This window comes from Bos indicus, chromosome 27 (genome assembly GCF_029378745.1).
Source record: "Bos indicus isolate NIAB-ARS_2022 breed Sahiwal x Tharparkar chromosome 27, NIAB-ARS_B.indTharparkar_mat_pri_1.0, whole genome shotgun sequence".
NCBI classification, from domain to species: Eukaryota; Metazoa; Chordata; class Mammalia; order Artiodactyla; family Bovidae; genus Bos; species Bos indicus.
Genome location: NC_091786.1, coordinates 17,391,347 through 17,404,571, shown reverse-complemented (window position 1 = coordinate 17,404,571; position 13,225 = coordinate 17,391,347). Strand labels below are relative to the sequence as shown.

At 37.7% G+C, this 13,225-nt stretch overlaps 1 long non-coding RNA gene across 4 annotated transcripts in view; it reads left to right on the top strand.

The window, feature by feature from the left end:
- Positions 1-13,225, top strand: part of LOC139180227 (uncharacterized) — a 478,513-nt gene that overhangs the window by 128,389 nt on the left and 336,899 nt on the right. For all 4 annotated transcript variants that reach the window (XR_011564557.1, XR_011564556.1, XR_011564555.1 and 1 more), the window contains exon 6: positions 1,512-1,563. This is a non-coding gene — a long non-coding RNA (uncharacterized lncRNA). The remainder of the gene's footprint in view (positions 1-1,511; positions 1,564-13,225) is intronic.

Below are 13,225 nucleotides of genomic sequence, written 5' to 3'. Positions count from 1 at the left end.
GCATTTTTCTTTTCTTAAAATTTTTAAAAATGTATTTGGCTGAACCAGGTCTTCATTGGGGCTCTCAGGATATTTGATATGTGTTGCAGCATGTGGGATCTAGTTCCCTGACCAGGGATTGAACCCTAGCCCTCTGCATTGGGGGCTTGGAGTCTTAGCCCCTGGACTATCAGGGAAGTCCCAGAGCATTTTTCAGAGAATCATCTTTTTAATGTTCTCAGCAATCCTAAGACACAAGAATTATTATGGTTATTTTATATATGAAGGAAAGGAGGATTAGTTAAATTGACCCAGGTTGTTAGCTGAGTAAGGGTGGGCTTCTTCCTCCTGAAAGAACGTGCATCTGTGTTGGGTCCCTTTGGCTGCTCGCGTGAGCTTCATGGCTCTCACTGTCACGTGTGGTCCTGGGGTCACAGGGCCTCGCCCCCCACCATGGAAACCGTAAAGGGCCTGGTCCCCTTCTTCCTAGTGCCTGGCAGCAAGGGTGTAGCTCATTACCTGGGCTCAGTCAATTTAACTGAATCTGGGGAAAAATGAATCTTGAGAAAAAAAAATAAAGGAATGATGAGAATATAGTTCTGTGCGCTGAGTCTGCTGCCAGCAGCATTTGCTAGGCCCAGTGGTACACAGAGGCCCACATCCTGTACAACTAAATATTTAAACATTGTAAATCTATCTAAGGAAACTGCTTAATAATGTATTTCTATTCTTATACCTTGACAAATGTAATTTTCATTAAAACCCAGCTGGCCAGGATTGAATTAGAATTCTGAGAGCCCTCGGAGTTGCGGGCTGGATTTTGAAAGCTTGGGGAGAGTGGATCCTGGTGCTTGGCCCTGGTCTGCTGACCCCCTCTTTCTCTTCCTGCTCCAAGCTCAGTCCTGTGTTGTTGGGAGCTTCGTGCCCATGCACGTGGACACCCTGGCCTGCAGATGCAAATACGCATTCTATCAGGAGGGAGAGGACCATCCTTACTCAGTTAATAACGCTGGGGTCAATTTAATTAATCCTCCTTGGGAAATTCATATTTCCCAACATGAAGCTGTATGTTGGCCACTTCCGTGTGTGGTCCACTCTTGAGTGTGTCGAGGCTGTGAAGAGATCTGCACAGGCTCAGGGTATTTGTGAAGGGAATTCTGGGGTCCTGTATATCCAGCCAGAGCTTGCTCAAGAAGGTAGGGATGGACTCTGGGCAGGCATGTTTCCTGAACTTCACAGACTTTTGCTTCAGGAAGGTCATATTCAGAAAAGGACCAGGATAGGCCTTCTAACCTTCCCACCTGGACATGAAGGCATAGTGGATGGTTGTATCCCATCTTGGGGTTTGTTGTGTCTTGGCTTCTAGAAGCCCTTTGGTTCTTGCTGGTTTTCTAAGCAGGTCTTCTTACCTCTGTGAGTCCCCTACGTACTTCCAGAATCTTTCGTGGGCTTAGAAGAGCCAAACTCATTTTCTGTTGCTTACAACTGGAAATTTTGTTTGATATACACAGTCTGTCACTTTGTCCCCACAGGATTAGGATGGTATGAGGTCAGGATTGACTGGACAAAGATGGATGAGCAATGGTAAGTACCATTCATCAGTTCATGATGAATATTCGTTTCTCATGGAAAGACAGGTAGGTAAGAATGTCTCTCTGACTGTATTTATTCCACCAGGCTCACCATTTCTTATCATCTTCCTTCAGAGTAACCTGAGTTAACCTCTTGGCTGAAATATTGTGAAGGGACACAATGCCTTGGGCTTGTTGCTGTAAAAACTAATATGCTATTTAGTTATTTAAAAGGCAATGAAAAATATCTTGTGGATTAACCAATCAACAGAAAGCCATTATAGGAAAGTATAGAGAAGCAAAAGAAAAGATATATATCCATAGTCACATGATTATGCCACCCCAATAATATCAGATAATTTTCTGTGCATATCTTTATAAAAAAGGTTCATACTGTATCAGTTCAGTTCAGTTCAGTTGCTCAGTCGTGTCCGACTCTTTGAGACCCCATGAAACGCAGCATGCCAGGCCTCCCTGTCCATCACCAACTCCCGGAGTTCACTCAGACTCACATCCATCGAGTCGGTGATGCCATCCAGCCATCTCATCCTCTGTCGTCCCCTTCTCCTCCTGCCCCCAATCCCTCCCAGCATCAGAGTCTTTTCCAACGAGTCAACTCTTCACATGAGGTGGCCAAAGTACTGGAGTTTCAGCCTCAGCATCATTCCTTCCAAAGAAATCCCAGGGCTGATCTCCTTCAGAATGGACTGGTTGGATCTCCTTGCAGTCCAAGGGACTCTCAAGAGTCTTCTCCAACACCACAGTTCAAAAGCATCAATTCTTCGGCGCTCAGCCTTCTTCACAGTCCAACTCTCACATCCATACATGACCACAGGAAAAACCATAGCCTTGACTAGACGAACCTTTGTTGGCAAAGTAATGTCTCTGCTTTTGAATATGCTATACTGTGTACACTGACTTCAAACCTATTTTTGTCCCCAGTTCTGTATCATATGCATTTTTATTTCAATAGTTATTCCCATAATATTTTTTAAATGAGTACATATTACCTCAGTGAATGATGTGAGATTATCTAACCTAATGCTTATTGCTGGACATTTTGGTTGTCTTAGATTTTACTATTGTAGAGAATATTAACAAACATTTTGAAATGAAATAATTATACATATGCTTAATTATTTCCAAAGGATATATTTCTGTAAGGGGAATATTCATTTCAAAGACTTCTCATGACTACAGTGTTTGAATGTTATTTAAAAACATTGTAACCCATGCAAAGAGTGATTATATATTGAACAGCGTTCCTCTAGCATATATTTTTTATTAAGAATTATTAAAGTATGGTTAAGAACTGGTATTCAAATCCTTTATGTTAATTCAGTGTGTTACATACAATACACTTTGGCAAGATCTTTAAACAAATCTGGAGGGAAATGAAAGTTTCTCTCATCTAAGAGTGACCCGCTTTTCTATTTCTCTGCTTTCTTAAAAAATAGCTTTGTTGTAATAATTCATGTACCACACAGTTCACCCGCTCAAAGCGTGTAGGTCAGTTGTTCGTATGTCATAGTTGTGCAACTCTCACCACCATTTTAGAAAAACTGTTACTCATAAGGGAAACCCTGCAGCCCTAGACGCTGCCCCGTCCTCTGTTATTCCCGGGCCCAGGGAACCACTTTCGGTTGCTTTTTGACACTGTAGGTTTGCTTATTCTTGACACTTGATATAAATGGAATCACACAGTATGTGGCCCTTGGTGACTGACTTGTTTCACTTAGCATACCATTTTAAAGGTTCATTTATGTAGTAATATGTGTCAGTAATTTGTTCCTTTTATTTTTTACTGAACAATACTCCACTGTATGGATATACCTCATTGATCTGTACATCAGATAGACATGTGAGTTGTTTCCACTTTTATATACTATGAGTAATGCTTCTATGAACATTTTTGTCCTTATTTTTGAGTGGACATCGTTTTTATTTCTCTGGGGTGTGTAAGTGTGAGAGTGAAATTGTTGATTGTATTTTAACTCTGTGTTTAACCACATGAGAAAATGCCAGACTCTGTTTTCAAAAGATACCAACTCCGTTTCACAGTGTTTATGTTGATAATTAAATTTATTTTCTTTTAAAATTCATTTTTTAAATAACTCAACTTTACCTCAGGACCTATAGTTGTTGTACATATATAAAATTTTGTATGTGTTTTTGAATAGATTTGCTGTAATTGTTATCTTACTCTATTATAAATGTAGATATTAATCATTTACTGTCTGTGGTTTCTAAGAACACATTATTAATAGTTTAATCAAGCATCAGTGATTAAGGTTTGGAAATGTTTTGTTAATGAAGAAGTACTGTATTCTCTTATAAGAAAATTGATAAAGTATATATTTTTGAAAAACTGATTTTAATGGATTAAGAACTTAGATTTATCGTAGTTTTTTGTGTTTTAAGCTTTTTGTTAAGATTTTTATTTTTAAAAGATTCTTATTCACTTTTAAGAATGTTATGTTATCCACATAAAAATCTTAACAGAAGGAAATAGGATATATTAAACCCATCAATGTGCTGCATATAAAATAAAAAAAAAAAAAAGAATCTTATGTTATCCACATAAAAATCTTAATAGAAAGCTTAAAACACAAAAAAACTATGATAAATCTAAGTTCTTAATCTGTTAAAATCAGTTTTTCAAAAATATATACTTCGATATTTGGCAAAACTAACACAATATTGTAAAGTTTAAAAATAAAATAAAATTAAAAAAAAATCAGTATTAAAAAAAAAAAAAGAATGTTATGTTATCCAAAGTACAGTGGTAAACCAAAAACATAGACATGTATCTTTTTCTTTTAATATATAAGGGACTATCAGTTCAGTCACTCAGTCGTGTCCGAGTCTTTGCGACCCCATGGACTGCAGCACGCCAGGCCTCCTGTCCATCACCAACTCCCAGAATTTACTCAAACTCACGTCCATTGAGTTGGTGATGCCATCCAACCGTGTCATCCTCTGTCGTCCCCTTCTCCTCCCACCCTCAGTCTTTCCCAGCATCAGGGTCTCTTCCAACGGATTGCACTATTTCACAGTGAATATGTTGCAGTCACTCTAGTTGCAGTTTTTAGTATCACATTATGCCCATCATCACCTGGACCATTTTGGGCTTTCATTGAAGGGCAGTTTAGGGTTTTTATGCTGGGGTTTCACACACATGCACTGAAGAGAATAAGCAGGATATAGGCCAGGAAGACATTTCTGGTTTTGCTTGCCTAGGTGACCAGTATCCAGCAAAACTCCTGATATTTAGTTAGGTCTCAATAAGCACTTAATGAATAGTAAATCTACTTGTATACATTAGAAATAAAAATAAAAATCAACCTTATTGTCTTAGTCTTCTCTCTTTACATGTGAAAACTTCTCTTGGGGGGAAAAATAAGATCAGTAATTTTTACATGTTGTCTGGTTTTGCTTTATTTTTAGTAAGTGAATTTTGGGGGGGCAAACATTTAAGTCATTCATTCATTCATGAAACACTATTGAGTGTGTACTAATGGTCAGCCTCTTAGGTAGTTGGGGTTCAAAGACAGTATGATGTGATATGGTCGTCTCCCTCAAGTAGCTATAAGTCCTTCCTGAACCATGATGTTGTCATCTCGGGTCATCTGGCTGCATTAATTTTACTGCAGAGATTTTACTGTTAATATCTGACTCAGCTCAGAGCAGGACGTCTGATAGGAAGCAATGGTAATGTGATGTGAAATAAATACAACACAACTAACCATCTAATTGAATATTGAAAGTTAAGTCTTGCTGCAGAGAAAATACTTCTGTGACAATACTTTGAAAAGTATGTGGATAAATATTTGATGATGTAAAAGTGGCATTCAACCCCTGAGGTAACAAACTTTGATACACTTGAGACTTTGTGGAAAAGCTGAAGGGCAGAGTGGTGCATTTACTTTCAGAACAAAATCCACATGCATATATTGTAGGTCTCAGATGGATTTGCAGAAAATCTTGTTCTCAAAAGGATAAAAGTGTGCAAACTCTTTTGAATAAAACAGAAAAAAAATTCAGGGGAGTAGTATCTACAGTGTAAGCTGGAACAGGTATTCATCGGCGAAATTGAGATGGCTCACAGAGCTCTGGAAGAATCAAGCTTTATACTGGTATATATTCTATGAAAGGATTTCAATTCCCAGTGGCATCAAGGACAAGACTGAGATTCAGATCTGATCTCATGATTTCTGGAGAGTGGACTAAGTAGATGACATGAACCGACTAAAAGATTCTGAGAAATCTCAGAAAAAAAAGGCTATGAAGAGATGTTAAGATCACTGAAGATTTGTCTTCACTGGCTTTGACCTTCGATGTGTTAACTTGACCACTGTCTGATGGCGTGACCTTGAGCAAATTTCTCCAAGCAAGATGGAGGCAGCTATATCCCAGAGTTATTATGTGGATTAAATGGGATAATGTGTGTACAAGCATTATCTGATTTAATTACTCAAGTGCAGCATTCTCCTTGTCTCTAGCATATAGTAAGCATTCAAAAATGATAATAAATTGAGCATTTACTCTGTAGCAAGGACTTTTGCAGTACTTTATACCTATTGACTCATAAAATCTTCACATCAACCCTAAGAAGAAGGTATAGAATTGTTTTGTTTTGCAAACAAGTCACCAAAAGTCAAAACGGTTCAGTGACTTGCTTAAAGTCACACAGCTACTAAGTAGTGAGCCTAGGATATGAACCCAGGCAGTCATTTTAAGCTTAATACTGTTACTACATTAGATATAAGCTTAGAGTTATAATACAAAAGCTAGTATATTTTAATGTAGAATTATTACTTTCATCCCAAAAGTTAAATTACCTTTTTAAACATTAGTTTGTGAATAAAAATAAATCTAGAAAACAAGAATATAGAGAACAGGGTGATTTCATGGCTTTTGTAGTCACTCTTAAATGGATAACTTCATAAAATGATGTAATTTGTTTTCCAGCAGAGTATTTGATATCTATTCCCATAGGTCGCATATCATAATGACTGTAGTGTTGGAGTCAATTAAATTATCTTAGAACTGGCTCTTGGTGATTCTAAAGACAGGTAACTTCATGACTCTAACAGATACATTATCTAAAAGCCAAGTGGTGTCAACGCTCCACTATGTTATAATTCAGAGTGTCTGTCATGACTCAGTTGCAAGATCTTTCAACCTCTCCTTTCGTGTATTAATCACTGTAGGTCAAGCCTACACCCTAAACTTTAGGCCCTTGAAGTGTACTCTGAATCAAATTCTAGACTCATATCTAGAGTTAGTTCCCTGGTAAAAGAAAAGATTACCTCTTTAAAGCAAGCTTTGGCACTCTGAATCTGACTTGGGGCTTTGACTCCGTAATCCTTGGTATGTGAATAGTGAGTCTTGTCTTTTTCAGGAACAGATGATTGATTCTGCTAAGACCCTAAAAAAAGAACTGTCTAGTGTGGCAGCCACAAGCCTATTGACACTTACATATGGCTACCCAGAATGCAGATGCACTCTAAGAGTGAAAACACATCAGAACAGAAAACTTAAGTACCAAAAAGAGAATGTAAGATAGATTATTATTTTTTAAAAAATAATGAGTACATGTTAAAATGTATTTGGTTAGATAAAATATTATTAAAATGTCACATGTTTCTTTAAAGTTTATTAATGTGAATATTGGAAACTTATGAATTATACATGTGCAGCACACTATATTTCTATTGGGCATTGCTGCTCTAAGAACTCTACACTATTCTGTTGTTTCCTTGGAAGACAGAAAACTGAAATCTGCAAGTTAGTGGTCTGGGAAGTCCACTCTTAGCTACAGACGCAGTCAGACCTTAGGGTCAGAAGAAAGAACTCTTCAGAATAGACCCGCCATCTCAATAGAGTGCTTGAGCAAACAGATGAGTAGAGGTATAGAAAAAAAGATTTATTTTTTAAAGATTAATACATTGTAGTTAATAATGTGCATCGTAATTAAAGTCAACTGAGTAGATATTAATGATTAGCCAGAGAGAATGTAAAGATAGGAAAAGAATAGGGTTTAGGTTAGAACCTTCAAAGATACTGACACATTAATATAAAAGGACAGGAAAAAACAGGAAGAGTGCAGGTCAGATAAATCAAGGGAGGAATATATTAACATATGCAACTGACCAGGTTTGTGGATAAAGTGAGAAATTCCGATGAATTTATTTTCTAAATTGGCTGGCCTATCAGACAGCAAATTTAAGATACAAAGTTACCTTGTTCCTTAACTGTACTTAACTCATTTACATATAGGAACCTTCTCCAACTAACAAAATTAAGAGCAAGTTATGAAACATTTATAATCTTTGACATGCCTGGCCAAAAGGGGAATATATAAACCACTGAGAATAGCTACTACTATTACTACTACTACTAAGTCGCTCCAGGCGTGTCCGACTCTGTGCAACCCCATAGACAGCAGCCCCCCAGGCTCCGCCGTCCCTGGGATTCTCCAGGCAAGAACACTGGAGTGGGTTGCCATTTCCTTCTCCAATGCAGGAAAGTGAAAGTGAAGTCACTCAGTCGTGTCTGACTCTTAGCGACCCAATGGACTGCAGCCTACCAGGTTCCTCCGTCCATGGGATTTTCCAGGCAAGAGTACTGGAGTGGGTTGCCACTGCCTTCTCCGGTGAGAATAGCTAATTGGGTTCAAATCAGGTATGCAGATATTCAGTAAGCAAGTTCCATGAGGGCGTAAATGATCTGAGTCATACACGGTAAAGAAGCTGAGTCATGAACAGTAACCAACTTGGCAGTTCAGTTCAGTTCAGTTCAGCTGCTCAGTCGTGTCCGGCTCTTTGCGACCCCATGAATCACAGCACACCAGGCCTCCCTGTCCATCACCAACTCCCAGAGTTCACTCAGACTCACATCCATCGAGTCAGTGATGCCATCCAGCCATCTCATCCTCTCTCGTCCCCTTCTCCTCCTGCCCCCAATCCCTCCCAGCATCAGAGTCTTTTCCAATGAGTCAACTCTTCGCATGAGGTGGCCAAAGTACTGGAGTTTCAGCTTTAGCATCATTCCTTCCAAAGAAATCCCAGGGCTGATCTCCTTTAAAATGGACTGGTTGGATCTCCTTGCAGTCCAAGGGACTCTCAAGAGTCTTCTCCAACACCACAGTTCAAAAGCATCAATTCTTCAGCGCTCAGCCTTCTTCACAGTCCAACTCTCACATCCATACATGACCACAGGAAAAAACATAGCCTTGACTAGACAAACCTTTGTTGGCAAAGTAATGTCTCTGCTTTTCAATATGCTATCTAGGTTGGTCATAACTTTCCTTCCAAGGAGTAAGCGTCTTTTAATTTCATGGCTGCAGTTACCATCTGCAGTGATTTTGGAGCCCAGAAAAATAAAGTCTGACACTGTTTCCACTGTTTCCCCATCTATTTCCCATGAAGTGATGGGACCAGATGCCATGATCTTCGTTTCTGAATGTTGAGCTTTAAGCCAACGTTTTCACTCTCCACTTTGACTTTCATCAAGAGGCTTTTTAGTTCCCCTTCACTTTCTGGGTAACTTTAAATTTAGGAAAAGCCTCAAGAGGGTAGATTCTGGTTGCATAAATGTGGCAGTGCTTCTGTGTGGTAAATCTGTGTCACAAAAAAGGACTAGCCAGATTTTATTCAAATTTTAGAGGATGTGTCTGGAATCATTTGATTTAAAATATAAAGTATGTGGCAGAGAGCACATTTGTGTGGGGAAGGGACCTCTGAGCAGAGGCTGGCAGTCAGCTCCCAGGGTAGATGGACTCATAGATTGCTGACTGAGCTGTTTGTTAAGCCATGCCCAACCCTGACACCAGATCTCTAGGGGGAGAAACAGGAAGAATTGATTAATTTGTTTATTAGTGGTTAACAAATCTCCTAGACAGTGCAAAACTGGACAGTGAGGACTTAAAATAGAAAGTAATTTCCTGTGAATAAAGCAGTACTGCCCTTCCAAAAAATGATAAAGAGTATTATTAACAATTGACTTTGACATGCTATCCATTATAGCCCTAAAACAGAGCTAGTAAAAGATTTTCTTTTCACACATTTACTAAATATAATTGACATCCAAAATTAATTTTGATCAACTTTCTATATAAATTTCTGTTTGCTCTCTCTCTCTCTCTTTTTTTTTTTTTTTGGTTCTTTTTCTGCTTGGGAACTATTCACTGACTCCACCATTCAGCAATGTGTTGCTTATCTATTCTAAAAATCTACCCAAAATATCAAAATGTTAGTTTTCTTCAGCAGTGTAACACCCATGCCATATCTTGTATGTGCTTAGTCACTCAGTCATGTTCGACTCTTTGTGACCCCATGGACTGTAGCCCACCAGGCTCCTCTGTCCATGGGGATTCTCCAGGCAAGAATACTGAAGTGGGTTGCCATGCCCTCCTTCCGGGGATCTTCCCAACCCAGGGATCAAACCCAGGTCTCCCTCATTGCGGGATTCTCAAAGCAGATTCTTTACCAGCTGAGCCACCAGGGAAGTCCACCCTTTTATAATCCTGTCTAATCTTTCTCTTTGATGTGTGCCTGTCTCTTTTCCTTTCTTCTGAAAAGTTGTTGATTTCCGCCATCATAAATTTTAAGGAAACCTGAGAGTGGTGACTAAATTCATAGTTCATCATCATATGGATGTTTGTCTCAGCATCTTTTACAAGATAGTAAAATAAATCCTCTTTTCAAGATGCAGAATCTCTTCCACCAGAATATGTCATTGAACCAATAATCCAATAGCTTAGTTATGTATGTGCCAACTAAAAATTGTCATCTGACACTACAAGAAGGAATTCACTAACCACTGTAGTCGCTGACCTTCACCACAGGCCAGGAGTTCACGACAGAAATTAGGAATGAGGCAGTCTGCTCTGGGAAAAACTAGCGGAACAGTTCTTCAGATAGTTAGGTATTTTGCAAGAGATTTTATGAGCCCAGTTTCTTGCATCCTCCCATATCTAGAAAAACACTACAATCGTTAATGGAGATTTTAAATCTTTAATGGAGAGATCTGCTCCTCACAGCAGCAGCCTTCTTGTGACTAGCAACAGCCTTCTGCCAGAATGCGTGCTTGACTGTACATACCCCCTTCACCAAAATCACGTATGCAGGACTCCCCCACCCTGACCTCTTCAAAGCAGTTCCTCAGAGCTATCTGAGAGGCTGTCTCCTGGCCATAGTCCTCATTCTGCTTCGAATAAAGCTTAACTCACTACTCACATTGTGCTTTTCTTTTGTTTCAGTCAACATATGTGATAGTGACTGCTAATTAAGATGCTGGGAGATCTGTGCTTTTCAACACACAAAGTTGTGTTTAAATTAAGCTTTGTTCAGTCCAAGTCATGCTTAGTATGTTGTTGCTGCTGCTAAGTCACTTCAGTTGTGTCCGACTCTGTGCGACTCCATAGACGGCAGCCCACCAGACTCCCCCGCCCCTGGGATTCTCTAGGCAAGAACACTGGAGTGGGTTACCATTTCCTTCTCCAATGCATGAGAGTGAAAAGTGAAAGTGAAGTCTCTCAGTTGTGTCCAACTCTTCTCGACCCCATGTACTGCAGCCTCAGGCTCCTCCGTCCATGGGATTTTCCAGGCAAGAGTACTGGAGTGGGGTGCCATTGCCTTCTCCGAGTATGTTGTTAGGACTTTTGATTTGCTCATCTTTCTACCTGCAACTCTTTGCTTTGTCTCATACACCTTTGGTTTTTTTCAAAGTTGTTTTGAATATTGTAGGTGATTTTTTTCTTCATGAATTTTAGAATCAGTTGTCAGTTTCTTTAAAAAAAAAAAAAAAAGAGCCTTCTATGAACTGAATCCATAGGTCTATTTAGTGTTGAGTTGATATATAAGCAATATGGAGTCTCTGATATAAAAAGGTAGTGTATCTCCTCATTTATTTAGTTCTTATACATATTTCATCAGTGTTTGTTAATTTGGAATAGGTAAATCTTACACATATTTTACTGTTAGTTTTATCCCTAAGTATTTGATTTATTGATGCCTTTGTAAACAGCATCATTTAAAGTTAATTTTAAATTATTGTTAACACATAGAAATACATTTGATATTTGGCTCCTTATATCCTGGAATCTTGCTAAATTCATATACTACTTTAAAAAATTTTTTTTTGGTAGGTATTTTTTTTATTTCCTCTGTAGACAGTCAGGTTGTCTGAGAATAAAGATCATTTTATACCTCCTTTTCCAATCTGTGTACTTTTTATTTCTTTTTCTTGCATATTGTGCAAGCATCACCAAGATGTTTGCTAGGAGTGATGAGAATATACATCTTTGATTCCCAATTAAAGGAGAAAACTTTGAATTTTTCAGCATTAAGTGTGCTACTAGCTGAAGACTTCTTTGACAGTAGATATCCCTCATTTGTTTGCTGAGAGTTTTTGTATGTTTGTTTCATTTCATTTTAAATCAGAAATAGGTGTTGAATTTTGTTGAATGACTTTCTTGCAACTATCGAGATGATCATATGGTTTTTCTTGTATGGTCTATTAATGTGATGAATTACATTAGTTGATTTTCACACGTTGAAATGGGCTTGGGTTCCTGAAATGAACCTCACTTGGTTGTGATGTATTATCATTTTTATATTTAATTGGTTCAATTTCCTACAAGTTCATTGAGATTTTTGTGTCGGTGTTCTTAAGGATATCGCCTATAGTTTCTTATAATGTTTTTATATGTTTTTAAATCAGAGAATGAATTGGGAAATAGTTTTTCCTCTTCTCTTTTCTGGAGTAATTTATGTAGAATTGATTTTATTTCTTCTTTAAATGTGTCCATTTCATTTTATATTTTTCTAAAATGTATTCCAGCTTTCCTTTTTGTTTAATTCATATAAGAAGGGGCCATTCAGTTCATCTGCATTGTTCTTTATATAATATGATATCTATATTATCTGTCATAGGTTTCGCATTTTTAAAAGACATAAATAGTTCAAGTGATTTTATAGTTAAAGAAATGGTGTCATACTATTTTGATAAAACAAGGTTATAGAAATTAGTTATTCATGAAATTTAAACTTGAAATAAATTATTTTAAACAGGATGGCAGCTAACATTCTTCATCTTTAGTGAAGAGTGTTTAAACAGAAACTTAATTAAATCAACAAAAGGGAGAATTTCCTGACCAAGAGGATTGATATTGAAATTGATTTGGATCTCAGGAGATGTATGTTAATAGGTTAAGTATTTTCCTAGCATAGATGAGTCTTCCAATGTACGATCTCCTGGGCAGAAGTAATACATTTAAATTTGCATGAAAAATTACATAAATATATGTAACTGTAATATGAAGTTTATCCAAGCTCATTGAAATCTTTAAGAATTATTTTTAAATTTTAGAATTAAGATGGGCTTTAAACATTATGCAGGCACTAAAATATAGAAAGTTAGGATTATTAAAAACATCTACATCATAAGCCCCTGAGGTTTAGGTAAGGAAATTGAAGTTCAGGGAAATATAAGAAACTTGTCCAAAGTAATTTATCTGGTTTTAAGAACAATTCCCTTTAAAACTGTTCATTATAATTTATATCATTATTCTTCATATGATGAGAAGAGTGGACATAGATAAATTTTTAGCTTTTAACCCTTGAGTCAGTTTCATAAATACTGCTCTCCTTTGTGGACTTCTGAATGAG